At 42.6% G+C, this 24100-nt stretch overlaps 1 protein-coding gene across 15 annotated transcripts in view; it reads right to left on the bottom strand.

The window, feature by feature from the left end:
• Positions 1–24100, bottom strand: part of BMPR1B (bone morphogenetic protein receptor type 1B) — an 899743-nt gene that overhangs the window by 466025 nt on the left and 409618 nt on the right. For 2 of the 15 annotated variants that reach the window (XM_069743590.1, XM_069743598.1), the window contains exon 5: positions 12798–12824. The exons of the other annotated variants lie outside the window; for them this stretch is intronic. The gene's annotated coding sequence lies outside the window, so the exon portion shown is untranslated. The remainder of the gene's footprint in view (positions 1–12797; positions 12825–24100) is intronic. 15 annotated transcript variants of the gene reach the window in all.

Genomic DNA, 24100 nt, shown 5'->3' with positions numbered 1-24100 from the left:
TTTTACCAAGGGTAACAGGAGAAAATGGACCCCAAACATTGTTGTACAATTTGTCCTGAGTATGCCAATACCCCACATGTGGGGGTAAACCACTGTTTGGGCGCATGGGAGAGCTCGGAAGGGAAGGAGCGCCATTTGACTTTTCAATGCAAAATTGACTGGAATTGAGATGGGACGCCATGTTTCGTTTGGAGAGCCCCTGATGTGGCTAAACATTGAAACCCCCCACAAGTGACACCATTTTGGAAAGTAGACCCCCTAAGGAACTTATCTAGAGGTGTGGTGAGCACTTTGACCCACCAAGTGCTTCACAGAAGTTTATAGTGTAGAACCGTAAAAATAAAAAATCATATTTTTTCACAAAAATTATCTTTTCGCCCCCAATTTTTTATTTTCCCAAGGGTAAGAGAAGAAATTGGACCCCAAAAGTTGTTGTACAATTTGTCCTGAGTACGCTGATAGCCCATATGTGGGGGTAAACCACTGTTTGGGCGGATGGGAGAGCTCGGAAGGGAAGGAGCGCCGTTTGACTTTTCAATGCAAAATTGACAGGAATTGAGATGGGACGCCATGTTGCGTTTGAAGAGCCACTGATGTGCCTAAACATTGAAACCCCCCACAAATGACACCATTTTGGAAAGTAGACCCCCTAAGGAACTTATCTAGAGGTGTGGTGAGCACTTTGACCCACCAAGTGCTTCACAGAAGTTTATAATGCAGAGCCGTAAAAATTAAAAAAAAATTTTCCCACAAAAATTATTTTTTTAGCCCCCAGTTTTGTATTTTCCCGAGGGTAACAGGAGAAATTCGACCCCACAATTTGTTGTCCAATTTGTCCTGAGTGCGCTGATACCCCATATGTGGGGGGGAACCACTGTTTGGGCGCATGGGAGGGCTCGGAAGGGAAGGAGCTCCATTTGGAATGAGGACTTAGATGGAATGGTCTGCAGGTGTCACATTGCATTTGCAGAGCCCCTAATGTACCTAAACAGTAGAAACCTCCCACAAGTGACACCATTTTGGAAACTAGACCCCCTAAGGAACTCATCTAGATGTGTTGTGATAGCTTTGAACCCCCAAGTGTTTCACTACAGTTTGTAACGCAGAGCCGTGAAAATTAAAAAAAAAAATCTTTCCCCCCAAAATTATTTTTTAGCCCCCAGTTTTGTATTTTCCCGAGGGTAAGAGGAGAAATTCGACCCCAAAAGTTGTTGTCCAATTTGTCCTGAGTACGCTGATACCCCGTATGTTGGGGGAAACCACCGTTTGAGCGCATGGCAGAGCTCGGAAGGGAAGGAGCGCCATTTGGAATGCAGACTTAGATGGAATGGTCTGCAGACGTCACATTGCGTTTGCAGAACCCCTAATGTACCTAAACAGTAGAAACCCCCCACAAGTGACCCCATATTGGACACTAGACCCCCCAGGGAACTAATCTAGATGTGTTGTGAGAACTTTGAACCCCCAAGTGTTTCACTACAGTTTATAACGCAGAGCCGTGAAAATAAAAAATCTTTTTTTTCCCACAAAAAATGTTTTAGCCCCGAGTTTTGTATTTTCCCAAGGGTAACAGGAGAAATTGGACCCCAAAAGTTGTTGTCCTATTTGTCCTGAGTACGCTGATACCCCATATGTTGGGGTAAACCCCTGTTTGGGCACACGGGAGAGCTCGGAAGGGAAGAAGCAATGTTTTACTTTTTCAACGCAGAATTAGTGCGTGAGCGCCGCCGATCGCGCTGGACGTACTATCCCGTCCATGGTCATAGGGGCCCACCCCACATGGACGGGATAGTACGTCCGATGTCAGAAAGGGGTTAAACATTCCAAAAATTCCTGTGAAGCACCAGAAGGGTTAATAAACTTCTTGAATATGGTTTTGAGCACCTTGAGGGGTGCTGTTTTTAGAATGGTGTCACACTTGGGTATTTTCTATCATATAGACCCCTCAAAATGACTTCAAATGAGATGTGGTCCCTAAAAAAAAATGGTGTTGTAAAAATGAGAAATTGCTGGTCAACTTTTAACCCTTATAACTCCCTAACAAAAAAAAATTTTGGTTCCAAAATTGTGCTGATGTAAAGTAAACATGTGGGAAATGTTACTTATTAAGTTTTTTTTGTGACATATCTCTGTGATTTAATTGCATAAAAATTCAAAGTTGGAAAATTGCGAAATTTTCATAATTTTCGCCAAATTTCCGTTTTTTTCACAGACAAACGCAGGTACTATCAAATAATTTTTACCACTATCATGAAGTACAATATGTCCCGAGAAAACAGTGTCAGAATCACTAGGATCTGTTGAAGCGTTCTAGAGTTATAACCTCAAAGGGACAGTGCTCAGAATTGTAAAAATTGGCCCGGTCATTAACTTGCAAACCACCCTCGGGGCTTAAGGGGTTAATTACATTTTTTTAAAAAAAATTAATTTTAGCTCCCAGATTTTACATTTACAAGAGGAAATAGGTAAAAATGAAACCATAGCTTGTTACAAAATTTTTACTGAAAGTAGCAATACCCAATATGTGGCTGTACAGTACTGCTTAGCCATGCCGCGAGATTCTGGAGGAAAGGAGAGCTATTTGACTCTTGGAGAACAAATTTTTGTAGAATAGTTTGCAGTATCAATATACAGAGCCTCCAACAAAAAAGCAGAATCCCCTTCAACTGACCCCATTTTGGAAATTGTACCTCTCTGGGAATTTATCTACAGGAGTAGTGATGCTTTTGACTCAATGGGTTTTTCCAGACACAAGCAGCAGTGGAAATTGCAAATCTGCTGATGTAGCACTCAGTACACTGTAATGCCCATACATTGTGCCCAGCTCGTACTTCTGGAGACATGCACACCATAAATTTAACGGGCTCTCATAACTACAGATATGCCAAACATGCGGATGCTAAATGTAGTTTAGGCACACTGTGAGGCTCATTTTGGAGGGGGGCATTTGGACTTGGGAGAGCAGACTTTGCTTCATTTCTTTTGGGGGTAAAGAGCCATAACACTTTTGCAGAGCCTATGTGCTGCCAGTTACATTGAAGCCCCCTATATTTCCATTGACAGATGAAGGACTTGAGTGAGGATTTGCTTTTTTTGTGGATTTCATTGAAGCTTTTATTACATACATTTTACATAACATTTTGGATCACATTTATCCAGTGCTCTATGTTGAGCACTTATATTGGGGTTTTCTATCTAAATTTCTGAATTATGTGATTCTGATTAAACCTCTCAATGATCCATTCACTATAAATTGTCAGAAGAGTTACTCTGGACTCCAAAAAGGCATCCACATTATCTCCATCTGCCTCATTACAGAGAATCTTTAGCTGGGTGCTCTGTTTGAATCACGTATTTCAGAGATTTACCTGGTAAACCCCAATGTAAGCCCTCAGCGCAGGATAAATGTGAGTAGAGCATTACTGCAATCTTTGCTCAGAATGAACAAATTAACAGCAGGTCAAGAATTTGTTTTTTTTGTTTTTTTATGCCTTTCACAATGCGATATAAGTGATTAGAGGACTTTATTCTTCGGGTCGGTGCATTTACAGCAATACTAGATTTATAACAGTTTTTTTTTTATTTTTGTCTACTATCACACTAAACAAAGCTTTCATGCAAAATAAAATTTTGCATCACAATATTTTGAGAACTATAATTTTTCTTTAATTCTGTTGACAAAGTGATAAGAGGGCTTGTTTTTGGCATGACAAATTAATGTTTTATTGGTATCATTGTTGGGCACATATTTTTAGAAAGTTTTCTATTCTGATTTTTGGGAGACAGAATGAACAAAAACCAGCAATTCAGATATTGTTTTTTTTGTTTGTTAGTTTTTTTTTTAAGGCCATTCACCGTGTGGTAAAAGTGATAAGGCAGCTTTCGGTCACTGACAGAGCTTGATCAGTGTCACTAGCATAATTGGTGCAATTCTCTCGCATGACAAAATATACAGCAGTGTGCGTGAGCCTTAACTGTATACAAATCTGTTGTGTCATTTGCCAACAGTTGAAAAATCATAACACCACGTACTGGGTTTTCACAATATCTTTTTTAACCCGGTTAAGAAGAATTATAGCCCAAATGATAGTATAAAAATTTAAATCTTTCATTAGATTTTTTTTTTTTTTTAAAACAATCAACCCGGTATATGGTAAAGTCAATTTAGTTGAAGAAAACCCCTCCAAGTTTTCCATTAGTGGGTTATTGTTTAAAGTTTTGGACTGTCTTACATTACAGATAGAAAAAAAAAAAAAACCTAAAAAAAGAAATCCAACTTCTTAGATGAAAGGATTATTTATTTTGAATCAGGAAGCCAAGAAGAATGTGAGCTGTTGTTCTGGTTGGTGATAATTAAATTAACCCATGTGTTGTTTTTGTCCCATGTAATAAGGATGATGAATCACCACTGCACTATTAAATATGGATATACAAATAATAATACAAAATTCCATTACATTATTATAATAGAGCTGGCAGAATAAAAAAGTATAACAAAATTATATAAATAAAGTACCGTATTTTTTGGATTATAGGAAGCTCCGGATAAAAAGGCGAAAAACAGGAAAAAATGTTTTTTCAACAAAATGGTTAAAAATGGTTGAAAATGAAAATGGTTATAATCCATGCGTCATATTGCTTACCGGAGGTGGTGCCTGCGGTGAAGCGGGGTCCCAGGGTTGCTTCTGGAGGAGGCAGGAGTGGGGTGATGCTGCAGGCCGCAGGCTGGGATAAGGGGGTGTTCCGAAGTGTGGTGCGCCGCTGTGGGTGTCCGACACTGCTGCGGGGGTCTCCATGCTGAGATTTCATCTCCCGATATCTTGGTGCCGAGATCTCCATCTGCGGATATGACACCCCGGAGGCCATGGAACTGCGGCGGCTCTGGCCTTTCACAAAATGTCAGCAGAGCCACCCGCAGCATCGGAGACCCTCACAGCAGCACGAGAGACACCCGCAGCAGTGCCAGAGACCGCAGCAGCACCAGAGACCCCCGCAGCACTGCTGGGCACACGCAGCACCGCCAGACACCCCCTCATCCCAGCCTGCAGCAATGGTACCAGTAAGGTATATCCGCACTATAAGACGCACCCCCATTTTCCCCCAAATTTGGGGGGAAAAAGTGCATCTTATAATCTGAAAAATATGGCACATATTAGAAATAAACAACACTTTTGTCATTTGCTAGTAGTATGAACTGTACACATTTTACTACAATGTTCCTTGCATATTAGAAGAAGAATTTATTAGTTGATTTGTTTATCAGCTATTACAAAGTACATTGTTTATACTGTCAGATCGGTAGTAAGCATCTTGAAAGCAGTATGGATTGAGCAGATCGATATATAGGCTATTGGAAAGGACTTAACATAATATTAAATTCAGTTTAGATTACCACAATTTTTTTAGGATTTTTCACCAGTTTAAAGGTACCGTCACACTGAGCGACGCTGCAGCGATACCGACAACGATCCGAATCGCTGCAGCGTCGCTGTTTGGTCGCTGGAGAGCTGTCACACAGACAGCTCTCCAGCGACCAACTATGCCGGTAACCAGGGTAAACATCGGGTTACTAAGCGCAGGGCCGCACTTAGTAGCCCGATGTTTACCCTGGTTACCAGCGTAAAAGTAAAAAAAAAAAAAAAAAAAAACACTTCATACTTACCTTCCGCTGTCTGTCCCTCGGCGCTCTGCTTCTCTGCCCTGTGTAAGAACAGCGGCCGGAAAGCAGAGCGGTGATGTCATCAGCCCACAATGACTACCAAGAGATCAAAGCCGAAAGGAATATTTAATTACTCTCATCTCTGCTCTACTCCCTGCACTTGTAATTTCTCTGCACTGGATCATGAAGAGAGCAGACTGTATGTTATTATATGTCTCACTGTACGTTGCTGACTTCCTTACCCCGACACGCTTTTGGCTGCTGGCTTCTTCCGCCACTCCAAACTCTCCAAGGTGAATCCGTTTCCTTGTCTACCTCAGAGCACTTTATACTCAAACTGTTTACATGTTTTCCTCCTTACTGATGCCTATACATTACAGGGTTACATAGACTTTTTGTTATTATCTTTCCATTTGTATTATGATATTTGGATTTATTTATTACAGGTCCCTTCTCTATTAACATGATATTGATAGGGAGTGTGAGAATCACATTGTTTAGGGCACTGAAATTCTCTAGCACTAGGTACTTTATTTAAAATGACAGCTTTAACCTTCTAACCAGCCGTTGCAGCTATTCGCACTGATCTGGTTATTACCACACTTATACCTCACCTTTATTCCTTTACCTCCCTTTCTTCTGGGAATGATATAGATTTCATCCTGATAATATATACACCTAGAATTATAGGTCTTTATTTATTGGAATGGTTGGCAGATCCCCTGTGAGGCACTTTGCTTTTTTACCTTTGTTCATGTACTGTGTTTTTAATATTAATCAACAAAAATGAAATATTTTACCATAGTAGATCACTTCATTCCCCTGGGTTCACTTACGCTAGGGTTCTACATTGTCAATACATTGTCAATTTATGCAGCAATAACTCTATAATGCTTCAACATATCCCATTGATTGATTTGGAGAATGTTTATTCGTGACACATTATACTTTATGACAATGGTAAATGTAGGTTGCTATGTTTTGTGTTTATTTATAAAAATATCAGAAATTTGATAACAATTTCAAAAAATTAGCATTTTTCAAACTTTGATTGATTATCCCTTTAATCCAGATAGTCACATCACACAAAAGCATTATAACATTTTCATCATGTCTGCTTTATATCAGCACCATTTGCAAAATGCTGTTTAATTTTGTTCACATTTTAAAAGGTTTAAAAATATAGAAATAATTTTTCAAGGAAATTTACAAAGCTTACTTTTTTAGGGACCAATTCAGTTTTGAAGTGACTTTGGGAATACCCAAAAGTGATACCATGTTAAATTAAAAACAGCGCCCTTCAACATATTCTAAATTGCTTTCAGGTAGTTCATTAACCCTTCAGGTGCTTTTCTGGAATTAGAAAACACTATTAACCTGCAGATATGGGGTTAGTATGCAGGTTAATAACATTACTAACCTGCTCGCACATGTAGCGGAATTCTGCAAGAAAAATTGACTTTATTCCTTCTGGTAGCATTCAGTCATGGGGCGGTGTGGCGCAGGTTCAGTCACAGCTCTGAGAAAACAAAGCAGTGGCTGTAAGTAACTGCGCTCCTGAAACTAACTGACAGCCAGCCCTAATGTAGAGCCAGTATCGGTTAGGGCCGGGATCGTGGTTACAGCTGCTGCTTTGTATACTCAGACTGGTGACTGAACCAGTTGGTGTGGAGCCCCCGTGACTGAACCTGGTATATAGCCGGGAATAAAGTTCATTTTCTCCCAGCAGCGATCAGCTGCGTACAGGCACCGGGCAGGTTACTAACGATATTAACCTGCAGATTAACCCTATACCTGCAAGTCTGGTGACTGGTTCCCTTTAAGTCACAAATATTGTAAGGACACTAAAGTAAAATTTTGTGTAAAATGCTCCAATGAGTTTTGCAGAAAGTGTCAATTAAAATGGCTGTGAAGAACAGATCACATAAAAAAAAATCATTTAATATATGTTAGAAAGGAAATGCTTCCAGCAAGTATTACAGCAGGCGCAAAATGACTGAAATAATAGGATATTACATAATGGAATGTTAACAACTCCATAAAATACCTCTTCTTGCCTGCAAAATAGTTTTACATAATTGTTGTACACCTATTCCAGGCTGTGCTTTCAAATTTCCCACATGAAAGTTAGATGTAAAATTCGGTGACAGCATTCAGGCTAAACGCTTATGTCCACAGCAAATGAGGCCAAAATACAGTTCTGAAGACTAAAGGATATAAATGGGTTTTGCCATAAACTACCAGTAATACTATTGAAATTGTACCACATGAAAAACATCACATGTTCTTGGCCTTGACAAACAGACCATTTTTAACAATTTTCTACAGCTAGTTAAACTGGAATAACCTTTTTATTTTTAATGATAATGTAATTTTTGCATATTTAAAATTATTATAATTATATTATGTGTAAAAGTTAAATTTTATTTTTCTTGTTTAAAAGAATCTGCCACCAGGTTGTTGCTTCACCAGCTGAAAGCAGTTTGATATAAGCAGGGAAGTGGAGTCGGTAAGCCAGACCACCAACTCATCAATTTCCCTGACTCCCGACCCCACAGCACTGCCTCACTACTGAGAATGTACATAAAGTGCAGCACAGATTCATCTCAACTAAAAGCCAAAATCCTTAGATCAGGAATAGAAAAGATATTTATAGGACATATCATAACTTTCCTAAATTCTCATGAAAAAATTTACAGCACATCCTGTACTGCACCACTGTACCCTATTTATTATATATCGTCGGGAGTCGGTCCATTTCATGCCAACTCCACCAAAACAAGCACCGACTCTACGTCTCCTACTCCAAATCCACAGCCATAGCTGTAAAGTCAGAGACCCTGGTTCCAGCAATGTATCGCTTACTGGGCTGCGTGCTGCAGTTTTGATATGCCATATTTTTCGGACAAAAGAAGCATTTTTTTCCTTTAAGATAGTCTGCATGTACCATATATATTTATACACACATACATATATGCGACTAACACTGTGCCCGCTATTAAAGAAAATAGATATTCAATGCGCCACACACACATAGTCCTGTCCACCTCTATGCACTAATGCTGGCGCTGAGAAGTGGGAGGGACAATGGGCATGTGGAGCAATGAATATTCATTTTCCTTAATAGTGAGCACAGTGTTAGCCAAAGCCACCGGGTGATCACGTGTGCCTGCTATTAAAGAGAATGACTATTCACTGCTCTCCACTCTCATGGGCATGGAGAGCAGTGAATAGTCATTCTGTTTAATAGCAGGCACAGTGTTAGCTGCAGATGCCAGCTGCTGCAGTAGCTGATCGATTATGTATGCCAGCTCTTAAAGACCATGAATATTCACTGCTTCCCACGCCCATGAAAGTGAAGAGCAGTGAATATTCATTCTTTTTAACAGTGGCCACATGTGATCTCCCAAATGATGCAGGAAGCCGGTGGCTGTGGCTAGCACTGTATTCACAATTTAAAAAAAAAATGAATATTCACTGCTTTCCATGCCCATAATCCCTGGCATGGAGCGCAGTGAGCATTCCAGCAGCTGACCTCAGAGAGTACGGGTTCATGGCAGTGACGTCATGCGCTGTTACACATGGAAATCAGCTGCTGGCATCAGAACTGAATGTCGCTGCAAGGAAGCAGAGGGAAGGTTAGTAGAATTGTTTTTTTTTTTTATTTGTGCAGTGTGATGGGGCCCATGTATACCAGGATGGGGATGAAGGGGCCATGTATACCAGGATAGCGGACAGTTGCTGTAACAACTCTGCTGGCATCACGGCATGGCCTCTCATCTCTAACACTATCTTACCCACTGCTCCAGGTCATGATGCAGTTTCTATTTCTTGCCAGCTCCATAATCTGTGCCTCTGCCCTCTGCATGCTTCCTGGCTATATGTATAGGGGGGGTGGTGCCTGAACTCTCTGGTTCTTATAGATATCAGGTGCACCTGTCTAATCTGTTCCTGACCAATTAGCAAGAGGCCTCCAGTATTTAGTGCAGCTCCACCCAGTGGACTGGGCCTGTGCAATGTGTTAGCTCAGATTGTGTTTAGCTTCTGAGTTTGCCAGGCCTTGCTCTGTGTTACTCCCTCTCTAGTGGTCTTTCGCTATGTTCTTGCCTTGATCTTGTTGTCTGCCCTCCAGGAGGCAGAATATCCTGGTCCCTGTGTCTTTGTCCTTGTGTCTTGTTCCATTGCCTTGTCTGTACTTTGTCCTACCTCTGTCTCCTTGTCTGTGGCTTCCTTCCCTGTTGTGTCTTTCCTTGTGTTCTCAGTCTGCTTAATCGCCACAATCTTGCAGCTCTGCCTGCTCTGTACCTTTGTGGTTTCACCTCTGCTCTGCACTCCTGCGGTTCTGCTCCGTTCTACTCTGCTTAGCTTCTGCAGTATTCCCTTGCTGCAGCTTCTCTCCGCATTCCTTGCGGTTCTGCTCTGCTTTGCTGCTGCAGAAACCTCTTGCTGCAGCTCCTCTCTACATTCCTTGTGGCTCCGCTCTGCTTAGCTTCTGCTGCTGCAGTTATCCCTTGCTGCAGCTCCTCTCCACATTCCTTGTGGCTCCACTCTGCTTAGCTTCTGCAGAAATCTCTTGCTGCAGCTCCTCTCCGCATTCCTTGCGGTTCTGCTCTGCTTAGCTTTTGTTGCTACACTATCTCTTGCTGCTCTTCCACTCCTATCTGCAGCCTTGCACTTCTCTTCCTGTGTGAACAGGTCCCAACCTGTTCCTTTATTCTCCTTTCCTTCTGGCTTGTTTCTGTACCTGCATCTCCTGTGTGAACAGGTCCCAACCTGTTCCTTCATTCTCCTTTCCTTCTGGCTTGTTTCCGTACCTGCATCTCCTGTGTGAACAGGTCCCAACCTGTTCCTTCATACTTCATTCCTTTCTTACCTGCACCTCCAGTGAGAACAGGTCCCTACCTGTTTCTTTATACTACATATCCATACCTGCACCTCCTGTGTGTCAATAGGTCCCTACCTGTTCCTTCATACACCAACCAGTCCTGTGTTCCTGCCGTCCCTGCCAGTCCTGTGTTCCTGCCAGCCCTGTTCTCTGCCGCGCTTGCCAGCCCTGTGTTCTCTGCCATGTCTCTGCCAGCCCTGTGTCTGAGCAGTGCCAGCCTACTCATCTGGATTTCAGCCGTACTCTTCTGCCAGTCCTGCCTGATGCCCGCACCTGTCCTAGTGTTCCTGTTCTCCAAGTGGGATCAGCAGCCACAGCCAGACACCACTCTGGAGTAGCACCTGGCAGCTGCCTGCTGCACAAGCCTGACCTCACCATCAGAGGCTCCAGTGAAAACCCAGGCAGCTGTCATAGTCACGCCCCTTCCAGTCTGGTTTGTGGCCCAGTGGGGCCACAAACCTCCCCTGAGCTCACGCCCACCATTCAGGGCGTGAGCGTGACAGTTGCCATGTATACCAGGATAGGGATATATGTGTACCTGGATTGAGGGCCATATATATCAGGATGGGATGAGGACCATGTATACCAGAATGGGGATGAGGGGCCATATATACTAGAAAGATGGGCCATATTTCCCTGGATGGGAAGCTATATATACCTGGATGGGGAAATATGTGTCAGGATGGAGCAGGTATATATATATATATATATATATATATATATATATATATATATATATATATATATATATATATATATATATATATATATATATATATATATATATATATACACACACGCGCACACATAGACACCAGGATTACCCCCATAGCAGTGTCAGCAGCAGCTACCCCCCATAACAGTATGCCATGACCACATTTTTTGCTTCACATTTTTTTTCTATTTTGCTCCTCTAAAACCTAGATGTGTATATTAGTCCGTAACACGTAATTATAGTGATAATCTATTGCTGACAAATCAGTCATTTTAACAAAAAGTACAGTAAGTGGCCCCGTGAGTGACACATTGCTAGACTCAAGGTCTCTGTCTCTATATTATGCTGCTTTCAGACTAAGTGCCAAAAACAGACTAGCCATGTAAATGTATTGATGTGGTTTTCTCTATGCACAGCAGTGGTGATGCCCTGTCATATTAAGTACGAGCGATCAGAAGATTGCAGCTTTAAATCCCCTAAGAGGACTATTAAAGGGAGCCTGTGAGGTGCCCTGTGCCCCCAGAACCATCAGCAGTTGTGGCTGTATATGTAAATTCCCTGCCTAACAGACCCTTTTTTACATTACACACAAACAGATCTTTTGAAAAAGTATTTCTAAAATCTGTCTATGAAATGTAAATGAGGCCTTTGACAAGTCAATGGGGCATTTGGGTCCCCAGACTGGTCGACCCACGTAGCATGTGATAACATACATGCGATAACATGGCTTACAAGTGTCATCATCAGCGCTATACATACCTTGGGCATGTGTGTGGCTTCTTTTCCTCACTGCATTGATCATCTGAAGCTGGGTGTATGCATCCCGGTTTCAGAGAGGTGCACTGCGCATGATTGCAAATTTAAAAGTCTTCTGATCATGCGCAATGTACCTCTCTGAAGCAGTGACGCGTACATCTGACCTCTGAGGATCAATGCAGTGAGGAAAAGAAGCTGTGTGCGAATGACAGGCATGTATAGCGCTGGCAATCTTTTTCTAAAGATCTATTTATGTGTGTGAATTAATAAAGGGACTGTTAGGCAGGGTATTTACACATGTAGAAACAACTGCTGGTGGTTCTGGGGGAACGGGGGACCTGACAGGTTCCCTTTAAATACAGTAAAAAGTGAAGAAAAAAAAAAGTTTTGAAAAAAATTTAAAAAACAAAAGTTGCCCCATCAACAATAAAACATTGAAAAAAAAAATACACATATTTGGTATTGTTGCATTCGTAAAAGTCAGATATATCAAAATATAAAGTAAATTAATCCGATTGCTAAACAGCGCAACAAGAATTACGTCTTTCTTGGCCACCGTAACATTGTAATAAGAGGCGATCAAAACATTGTATGTACCCCAAAATGGTATTCGTAAAAATGTCACCTCGGTCCACAAAATATAAGCCCTCACACTGCCCTACATCCAGAAAAATGAAAATGTTACAAATCTAGGCAAATGGTGACAATAGCAAAATTATTTTTTTACTACAAATTTCCAAATTTTTGTTTCCCAACTTAAATAAGAAATAATAAATACATACGTTTGGTATCTGCGTTCCGGTGCTGACCTGGAGAATCATATTGCCTAGTCAGTTTTATGATATAGTGAACATGCTAAATAAAAAGTGCATCACATGACAAAATCAATGGTGTCATTCAAAAGAGGTGGGTATGCCATGCAAAAAGAAAAGAAGCACTGACTAATGAGAACTATCCCATTAGACTGATGAAGGCACTGTTTAGACAGCTGAAAGAACAAACAAACAAAAAAAAAGGAGTACCAGCCAAGGAGCACAGTGAGTCCACAAGGGGAGATGGAGAGTTGAAGGATTGAAGCTCCTCTTACTTTGTAGGGGGGAGAAAGATTCATATCCCCTCTTCTACCAGGTCAGTCTCTCCTCCTTGCACATAGACAGACCAATGCACTGCAAGTTGAGCCATATACCAGAGTGCTTGCCAATCCAGCAAGAGACTCGCAGTATTAATTTAATGGATTTAAAAACTTTTACAACTCAATAAAGATACTGATGAAGGGGAAACCTGAAACCGGTAGATTTGGTTCTGTTTATTTGTTATTTAGTTGTAAAAGTTTTGCACTGCATTGGTCTATTTACAAGGAGGAGAGGCTGACCTGGAAGAAGAGGGGATAGGAATCTTTCTCCCCTCTAGGAAGTAAGTAGAGCTTCAATCCTTCAACTCCACATATCCCCATATGGACTAACTGTGCTCTTCGGCTGGCGTTCATTTTTTTTGGTTTGTTTTTTCAGCTGTCTTAGACTGTTTGCAGATAGTGCATTTTTGATGATTTTTTGCTGTGTTTTTTCAAGCAGAATTGGCCCAAAAACGCTATGGAATCCTTATGCCAGCAAAGCCCATGAGAATCCTGACGTGTTGTGCACATGATCAGTACTTTTCCCTTTAGGATTTGCATTGTGTTTAAATCTGCAGCATGTCAGTTCTTTGTGCATTTTTACCCCATTGAATGCACAGGAAAAAAAAAACCCATGCAAAAAATGTATTATCCACAGCGTTTTTGCTGCCAAGAGATGCAGAGACCGTGCAGAAATTTCTGCAAGCAAATACTCAACGTGTGCACATACTCTTACGATATGTCCGAACCTGGTAGCATCAGTCTGATTGATCTGTAACAAGGTTGTACATATTCCAGATATCTATTTAGTGTAAGTATTTTGTTGTTTTTTTCTTTCCCTCCTCAGAAGAGCTCCTTTTCAGATTTATGTCTTGCTTTTTTCTTGAAAGCACTGTTTAGTGATAGTTACAGATTCAAAGTCACTGACTGACGAGCACATCCATTATATCTCAAGAGGAAAGCTCTTACTGGTATACCATGTACCCTATATCAGCATTACGTCAGTGTGCTACCACATTATTTTTCGATAAAGACATCCCACAATGGAAAGCAGTATCCCGGATCTCACACACATACTAGTAGTATAATGTTTGGGAAAATACCCGTACTAGAGATCCATCATATATATCTAGGACACTCCAATTAGACATTTAGAAAGACCGGAGAAAAACACATGGAGTACAAGTCCTACCACTGGGGAGTGGTAGGACTTTATTCGTAGATATCCGGCTGCTGCGGTATCATTGCCTTTAACCCCTTCATGACCCAGCCTATTTTGACCTTAAAGACCTTGCCGTTTTTTGCAATTCTGACCAGTGTCCCTTTATGAGGTAATAACTCAGGAACGCTTCAACGGATCCTAGCGGTTCTGAGATTGTTTTTTCGTGACATATTGGGCTTCATGTTAGTGGTAAATTTAGGTCAATAAATTCTGCGTTTATTTGTGATAAAAACGGAAATTTGGCGAAAATTTTGAAAATTTCGCAATTTTCACATTTTGAATTTTTATTCTGTTAAACCAGAGAGATATGTGACACAAAATAGTTAATAAATAACATTTCCCACATGTTTACTTTACATCAGCACAATTTTGGAAACAAAATTTTTTTTTGTTAGGAAGTTATAAGGGTTAAAATTTGACCAGCGATTTCTCATTTTTACAACGAAATTTACAAAACCATTTTTTTTAGGGACCACCTCACATTTGAAGTCAGTTTGAGAGGTCTATATGGCTGAAAATGCCCAAAAGTGACACCATTCTAAAAACTGCACCCCTCAAGGTACTCAAAACCACATTCAAGAAGTTTATTAACCCTTCAGGTGCTTCACAGCAGCAGAAGCAACATGGAAGGAAAAAATGAACATTTAACTTTTTAGTCACAAAAATTATCTTTTAGCAACAATTTTTTTATTTTCCCAATGGTAAAAGGAGAAACTGAACCACGAAAGTTGTTGTCCAATTTGTCCTGAGTACGCTGATACCTCATATGTGGGGGTAAACCACTGTTTGGGTGCACGGCAGGGCTTGGAAGGGAAGGAGCGCCATTTGACTTTTTGAATCAAAAATTGGCTCCACTCTTTAGCGGACACCATGTCACGTTTGTGAAAAAATTAATTTTAGCCTAAATTTTTTCATTTTCACATGGGCAACAGGATAAAATGGATCCTAAAATGTGTTGGGCAATTTCTCCTGAGTACACCAATACCTCACATGTGGGGGTAAACCACTGTTTGGGCACATGGTAAGGCTCGGAAGGGAAGGAGCGCCATTTGACTTTTTGAATGAAAAATTATTTCCATCGTTAGCGGACACCATGTCGCGTTTGGATAGCTCCTGTGTGCCTAAACATTGGCGCTCCCCCACAAGTGACCCCATTTTGGAAACTAGACCCCCCAAGGAACTTATTTAGATGCCTAGTGAGCACTTTAAACCCTCAGGTGCTTCACAAATTGATCTGTAAAAATGAAAAAGTACTTTTTTTCACAAAAAAATTATTTTCGCCTCAATTTTTTCATTTTCACATGAGCAGTAGGATAAAATGGATCATAAAATTTGTTGGGCAATTTCTCCCGAGTACGCCGATACCTCATATGTGGGGGTAAACCACTGTTTGGGCGCACGGCAGGGCTTGGAAGGGATGGCACGCCATTTGATTTTTTGAATGGAAAATAAGCTCCAATTGTTAGCGGACACCATGTCGCGTTTGGAGAGCCCCTGTGTGCCTAAACATTGGAGCTCCCCCACAAGTGAACCCATTTTGGAAACTAGACCCCCCAAGGAACTTATCTAGATGCATATTGAGCACTTTAAACCCCCAGGTGCTTCACAGAAGTTTATAACGCAGAGCCATGAAAATAAAAAATAATTTTTCTTTCCTCAAAAATGATTTTTTAGCCTGGAATTTCCTATTTTGCCAAGGATAATAGGAGAAATTGGACCCCAAATATTGTTGTCCAGTTTGTCCTGAGTACGCTGATACCCCATATGTGGGGGTAAACCACTGTTTGGGCGCACGGCAGGGCTTGGAAGGGATGGCACGCCATTTGGCTTTTTAAATGGAAAATTAGCTCCAATCATTAGCGGACACCATGTCACGTTTGGAGAGCCCCTGTGTGCCTAAACATTGGAGATCCCCCAGAAATGACCCCATTTTGGAAACTAGACCCCCAAAGGAACTAATCTAGATGTGTGGTGAGGACTTTGAACCCCCAAGTGCTTCACAGAAGTTTATAACGCAGAGCCATGAAAATAAAAAAAATAAAATATTTTCTCAAAAATGATCTTTTAGCCTGCAATTTTTTATTTTACCAAGGGTAACAGGAGAAATTTGACCCCAAAAGTTGTTGTCCAGTTTCTCCTGAGTACGCTGATACCCCATATGTGGGGGTAAATCACTGTTTGGGCACATGCCGGGGCTCGGAAGTGAAGTAGTGACGTTTTGAAATGCAGACTTTGATGGAATGCTCTGTGGGCGTCACGTTGCGTTTGCAGAGCCCCTGATGTGGCTTAACAGTAGAAACCCCCCACAAGTGACCCCATTTTGGAAACTTGACCCCCAAAGGAACTTATCTAGATGTGTGGTGAGCACTTTGAACCCCCAAGTGCTTCATAGAAGTTTATAATGCAGAGCCGTGAAAATAATAAATACGTTTTCTTTCCTCAAAAATAATTATTTAGCCCAGAATTTTTTATTTTCCCAAGGGTTACAGGAGAAATTGGACCACAAAAGTTGTTGTGCAGTTTCTCCTGAGTACGCTGATACCCCATATGTGGGGGTAAACCACTGTTTGGGCACATGCCGAGGCTCGGAAGTGAAGTAGTGACGTTTTGAAATGCAGACTTTGATGGAATGCTCTGTGGGCGTCACGTTGCGTTTGCAGAGCCCCTGATGTGGCTTAACAGTAGAAACCCCCCACAAGTGACCCCATTTTGGAAACTAGACCCCGAAAGGAACTTATCTAGATGTGTGGTGAGCACTTTGAACCCCCAAGTGCTTCATAGAAGTTTATAATGCAGAGCCGTGAAAATAATAAATACGTTTTCGTTCCTCAAAAATAATTATTTAGCCCAGAATTTTTTAATTTTCCCAAGGGTAACAGGAGAAATTTGACCCCAATGTTTGTTGTCCAGTTTCTCCTGAGTACGGTGATTGTTATGTTTGCTAATGACAGGTGTTATGAAGGCAATCCAGAAACACAGTGTGCTTAGCGATCAGAGCGCACACAGTGATCTGACAAATACCCAAAAATACAAGAACGAGCTCTGAGACGTGGAAACTCTGTAGACTGCACACCTGATCCTATCCTAAACACAACTAAAAGCTAGGCAACTCGGCACAGCCTAAGAAACTAGCTAGCCTGAAGATAGAAAAATAGGCCTGACTTGCCCCAGAGAAATTCCCCAAAGGAAAAGGCAGCCCCCCACATATAATGACTGTGAGTAAGATGAAAAGACAAAACGTAGGGATGAAATAGATTCAGCAAAGTGGGGCCCGATATTCTAGGACAGAGCGAGGACAGTAAAGCGAACTTTGCAGTCTACAAAAAACCCTAAAGCAAAACCACGCAAGGGGGGCAAAAAAAACCCACCGTGCCGAACTAACGGCACGGCGGTACACCCTTTGCGTCTCAGAGCTTCCAGCAAAACAAAAGACAAGCTGGACAGAAAAAAAGCAACAAAAAAAAACAAAAAGCACTTAGCTATACAGAGCAGCAGGTCACAGGAACAATCAGGAGAAGCTCAGATCCAACACTGAAACATTGACAAGGAGCAAGGATAGCAGCATCAGGCGGAGTTAAGTAATGAAGCAGTTAACGAGCTCACCAGAACACCTGAGGGAGGAAGCTCAGAAGCTGCAGTACCACTTGTGACCACAGGAGTGAATTCAGCCACAGAATTCACAACAGTACCCCCCCCTTGAGGAGGGGTCACCGAACCCTCACCAGAGCCCCCAGGCCGACCAGGATGAGCCGCATGAAAGGCACGAACAAGATCGGAAGCATGAACATCAGAGGCAAAAACCCAGGAATTATCTTCCTGAGCATAACCCTTCCATTTAACCAGATACTGGAGTTTCCGTCTAGAAACACGAGAATCCAAAATCTTCTCCACAATATACTCCAATTCCCCCTCCACCAAAACCGGGGCAGGAGGCTCAACAGATGGAACCATAGGTGCCACGTATCTCCGCAACAACGACCTATGGAATACATTATGTATGGAAAAGGAGTCTGGGAGGGTCAAACGAAAAGACACAGGATTGAGAACCTCAGAAATCCTATACGGACCAATAAAACGAGGTTTAAATTTAGGAGAGGAAACCTTCATAGGAATATGACGAGAAGATAACCAAACCAGATCCCCAACACGAAGTCGGGGACCCACACGGCGTCTGCGATTAGCGAAAAGTTGAGCTTTCTCCTGGGACAAGATCAAATTGTCCACTACCTGAGTCCAGATCTGCTGCAACCTATCCACCACAGAATCCACACCAGGACAGTCCGAAGACTCAACCTGTCCTGAAGAGAAACGAGGATGGAACCCAGAATTGCAAAAAAATGGAGAAACCAAGGTAGCCGAGCTGGCCCGATTATTAAGGGCGAACTCAGCCAACGGCAAAAAGGACACCCAATCATCCTGGTCTGCAGAAACAAAACATCTCAGATATGTTTCCAAGGTCTGATTGGTTCGTTCGGTCTGGCCATTAGTCTGAGGATGGAAAGCCGAGGAAAAGGATAGGTCAATGCCCATCCTACCACAAAAGGCTCGCCAAAACCTTGAAACAAACTGGGAACCTCTGTCAGAAACAATATTCTCAGGAATGCCATGCAACCGAACCACATGCTGAAAGAACAAAGGTACCAAATCAGAGGAGGAAGGCAATTTAGCCAAGGGCACCAGATGGACCATTTTAGAAAAGCGATCACAGACCACCCAAATGACTGACATCTTTTGAGAAACGGGAAGGTCAGAAATGAAATCCATCGAAATATGTGTCCAAGGCCTCTTTGGGACCGGCAAGGGCAAAAGCAACCCACTGGCACGAGAACAGCAGGGCTTAGCCCTAGCACAAATCCCACAGGACTGCACAAAAGTACGTACATCCCGTGACAGAGATGGCCACCAGAAGGATCTAGCCACTAACTCTCTGGTACCAAAGATTCCAGGATGACCAGCCAACACCGAACAATGAAGTTCAGAGATAAGTTTATTAGTCCACCTATCAGGGACGAACAGTTTCTCTGCTGGACAACGATCAGGTTTATTCGCCTGAAATTTTTGCAGCACCCGCCGCAAATCAGGGGAGATGGCAGACACAATGACTCCTTCCTTGAGGATACCCGCTGGCTCAGATAAACCCGGAGAGTCGGGCACAAAACTCCTAGACAGAGCATCCGCCTTCACATTTTTAGAGCCCGGAAGGTACGAAATCACAAAGTCGAAGCGGGCAAAAAATAACGACCAACTGGCCTGTCTAGGATTCAAGCGCTTGGCAGACTCGAGATAAGTCAAGTTCTTATGATCAGTCAATACCACCACGCGATGCTTAGCTCCTTCAAGCCAATGACGCCACTCCTCGAATGCCCACTTCATGGCCAGCAACTCTCGATTGCCCACATCATAATTACGCTCAGCGGGCGAAAACTTCCTGGAAAAGAAAGCACATGGTTTCATCACTGAGCAATCAGAACCTCTCTGTGACAAAACCGCCCCTGCTCCAATCTCAGAAGCATCAACCTCGACCTGGAACGGAAGAGAAACATCTGGCTGACACAACACAGGGGCAGAACAAAAACGACGCTTCAACTCCTGAAAAGCTTCCACAGCAGCAGAAGACCAATTAACCAAATCAGCACCCTTCTTGGTCAAATCGGTCAATGGTTTGGCAATGCTAGAAAAATTACAGATGAAGCGACGATAAAAATTAGCAAAGCCCAGGAACTTTTGCAGACTTTTCAGAGATGTCGGCTGAATCCAATCCTGGATGGCTTGGACCTTAACTGGATCCATCTCGATAGTAGAAGGGGTAAAGATGAACCCCAAAAATGAAACTTTCTGCACACCGAAGAGACACTTTGATCCCTTCACAAACAAAGAGTTAGCACGCAGGACCTGAAAAACCATTCTGACCTGCTTCACATGAGACTCCCAATCATCTGAGAAGATCAAAATGTCATCCAAGTAAACAATCAGGAATTTATCCAGATACTCACGGAAGATGTCATGCATAAAAGACTGAAACACAGATGGAGCATTGGCAAGTCCGAACGGCATCACTAGATACTCAAAATGACCCTCGGGCGTATTGAATGCAGTTTTCCATTCATCTCCTTGCCTGATTCTCACCAGATTATACGCACCACGAAGATCTATCTTAGTGAACCAACTAGCCCCCTTAATCCGAGCAAACAAGTCAGATAACAATGGCAAGGGATACTGAAATTTAACAGTGATCTTATTAAGAAGGCGGTAATCAATACACGGTCTCAGCGAACCATCCTTCTTGGCTACAAAGAAGAACCCTGCTCCCAGTGGTGATGACGATGGGCGAATATGTCCCTTCTCCAGGGATTCCTTCACATAACTGCGCATAGCGGTGTGTTCGGGCACGGATAAATTAAATAATCGACCTTTAGGGAATTTACTACCAGGAATCAAATTGATAGCACAATCACAATCCCTATGCGGAGGTAGAGCATCGGACTTGGGCTCTTCAAATACATCCTGATAATCAGACAAGAACTCTGGGACCTCAGAAGGGGTGGATGACGAAATCGACAAAAATGGAACATCACCATGTACCCCCTGACAACCCCAGCTGGATACCGACATGGAATTCCAATCCAATACTGGATTATGGGTTTGTAGCCATGGCAACCCCAACACGACCACATCATGCAGATTATGCAACACCAGAAAGCGAATAACTTCCTGATGTGCAGGAGCCATGCACATGGTCAGCTGGGCCCAGTATTGAGGTTTATTCTTGGCCAAAGGTGTAGCATCAATTCCTCTCAATGGAATAGGACACCGCAAAGGCTCCAAGAAAAACCCACAACGTTTAGCATAATCCAAATCCATCAGATTCAGGGCAGCGCCCGAATCCACAAACGCCATGACAGAAAACGACGACAAAGAGCATATCAAGGTAATGGACAGAAGGAATTTGGACTGTACAGTACCAATGACGGCAGACCCAGCGGACCGCTTAGTGCGCTTAGGACAATCAGAAATAGCATGAGTGGAATCACCACAGTAGAAACACAGACCATTCAGACGTCTGTATTCCTGCCGTTCAACTCTAGTCATAGTCCTATCGCACTGCATAGGCTCAGGTTTAACCTCAGGCAGTACCGCCAAATGGTGCACAGATTTACGCTCGCGCAAGCGTCGACCGATCTGAATGGCCAAAGACAAAGACTCATTCAAACCAGCAGGCATAGGAAATCCCACCATGACATCCTTAAGAGCCTCAGAGAGACCCTTTCTGAACAAAGCTGCCAGCACAGATTCATTCCACTGAGTGAGTACTGACCATTTCCTAAATTTCTGACAATATACTTCTATATCATCCTGACCCTGGCACAAAGCCAGCAAATTTTTCTCAGCCTGATCCACTGAATTAGGCTCATCGTACAGCAATCCGAGCGCCAGGAAAAACGCATCGACACTACTCAATGCAGGGTCTCCTGGCGCAAGAGAAAATGCCCAGTCTTGAGGGTCGCCGCGCAAAAAAGAAATAATAATCAAAACCTGTTGAATAGGATTACCAGAAGAATGAGGTTTCAAGGCCAGAAATAGCTTACAATTATTTTTGAAACTTAGAAACTTAGTTCTATCTCCAAAAAACAAATCAGGAATAGGAATTCTTGGTTCTAACATAGATTTCTGATCAATAGTATCTTGAATTTTTTGTACATTTATAACGAGATTATCCATTGAAGAGCACAGACCCTGAATATCCATGTCCACACCTGTGTCCAGAATCACCCAAATGTCTAGGGAAAAAAAAAAAAGTGAACACAGAGCAGAAAAAAAAAAAAAAATGATGTCAGAACGTTTTCTTTCCCTCTATTGAGAATCATTAGTTTGGGCTCCTTGTACTGTTATGTTTGCTAATGACAGGTGTTATGAAGGCAATCCAGAAACACAGTGTGCTTAGCGATCAGAGCGCACACAGTGATCTGACAAATACCCAAAAATACAAGAACGAGCTCTGAGACGTGGAAACTCTGTAGACTGCACACCTGATCCTATCCTAAACACAACTAAAAGCGGCTGTGGATTGCACCTAACAACTACCTAGGCAACTCGGCACAGCCTAAGAAACTAGCTAGCCTGAAGATAGAAAAATAGGCCTGACTTGCCCCAGAGAAATTCCCCAAAGGAAAAGGCAGCCCCCCACATATAATGACTGTGAGTAAGATGAAATGACAAAACGTAGGGATGAAATAGATTCAGCAAAGTGGGGCCCGATATTCTAGGACAGAGCGAGGACAGTAAAGCAAACTTTGCAGTCTACAAAAAACCCTAAAGCAAAACCACGCAAAGGGGGCAAAAAAAACCCACCGTGCCGAACTAACGGCACGGCGGTACACCCTTTGCGTCTCAGAGCTTCCAGCAAAACAAAAGACAAGCTGGACAGAAAAAAAGCAACAAAAAAAACAAAAAGCACTTAGCTATACAGAGCAGCAGGTCACAGGAACAATCAGGAGAAGCTCAGATCCAACACTGAAACATTGACAAGGAGCAAGGATAGCAGCATCAGGCGGAGTTAAGTAATGAAGCAGTTAACGAGCTCACCAGAACACCTGAGGGAGGAAGCTCAGAAGCTGCAGTACCACTTGTGACCACAGGAGTGAATTCAGCCACAGAATTCACAACAGGTGATACCTCATATGTGGGGGTAAACTACTGTTTGGGCACATGCTGGGGCTCGGAATTGAAGTAGTGACGTTTTGAAATGCAGACTTTGATGGAATGCTCTGCGGGCGTCACGTTGCGTTTGCAGAGCCCCTGATGTGCCTAAACAGTAGAAACCCCCCACAAGTGACCCCATTTTGGAAACTAGACCCCGAAAGGAACTTATCTAGATGTGTGGTGAGCACTTTGAACCCCCAAGTGCTTCACAGACGTTTACAACGCAGAGCCGTGAAAATAAAAAATCATTTTTCTTTCCTCAAAAATGATGTTTTAGCAAGCATTTTTTTAGATTCACAAGGGTAACAGGAGAAATTGGACCCCAGTAATTGTTGCACAGTTTATCCTGAGTATGCTGGTACCCCATATGTGGGGGTAAACCACTGTTTGGGCACACGTCAGGGCTCGGAAGTGAGGGAGCACCATTTGACTTTTTGAATACGAGATTGGCTGGAATCAATGGTGGTGCCATGTTGCGTTTGGAGACCCCTGATGTGCCTAAACAGTGGTAACCCCTCAATTCTACCTCCAACACTAACCCCCCCACACCCCTAACCCTAATCCCAACTGTAGCCATAACCCTAATCACAACCCTAACCACAACCCTAATTCCAACCCTAACCCTAAGGCTAAGTGCCCACGTTGCGGATTCGTGTGAGATATTTCCGCACCATTTTTGAAAAATCCGCGGGTAAAAGACACTGCGTTTTACCTGCGGATTTACCGCGGATTTCCAGCATTTTTTGTGCGGATTTCACCTGCGGATTCCTATTGAGGAACAGGTGTAAAATGCTGCGGAATCTGCACAAAGAATTGACATGCTGCGGAAAATACAACGCAGCGTTTCCGCGCGGTATTTTCCGCACCATGGGCACAGCGGATTTGGTTTTTCATATGTTTACATGGTACTGTAAACCTGATGGAACACTGCTGCGAATCCGCAGTGGCCAATCCGCAGCCAAATCTGCACCGTGTGCACATAGCCTAATTCTAAAGGTATGTGCACACTGCGGAAAACGCTGCAGATCCGCAGCAGTTTCCCATGAGTTTAC

This window comes from Ranitomeya imitator, chromosome 1 (assembly GCF_032444005.1).
Source record: "Ranitomeya imitator isolate aRanImi1 chromosome 1, aRanImi1.pri, whole genome shotgun sequence".
Lineage (NCBI taxonomy): Eukaryota > Metazoa > Chordata > Amphibia > Anura > Dendrobatidae > Ranitomeya > Ranitomeya imitator.
This window is presented reverse-complemented; position numbering and strand designations above follow the sequence as displayed.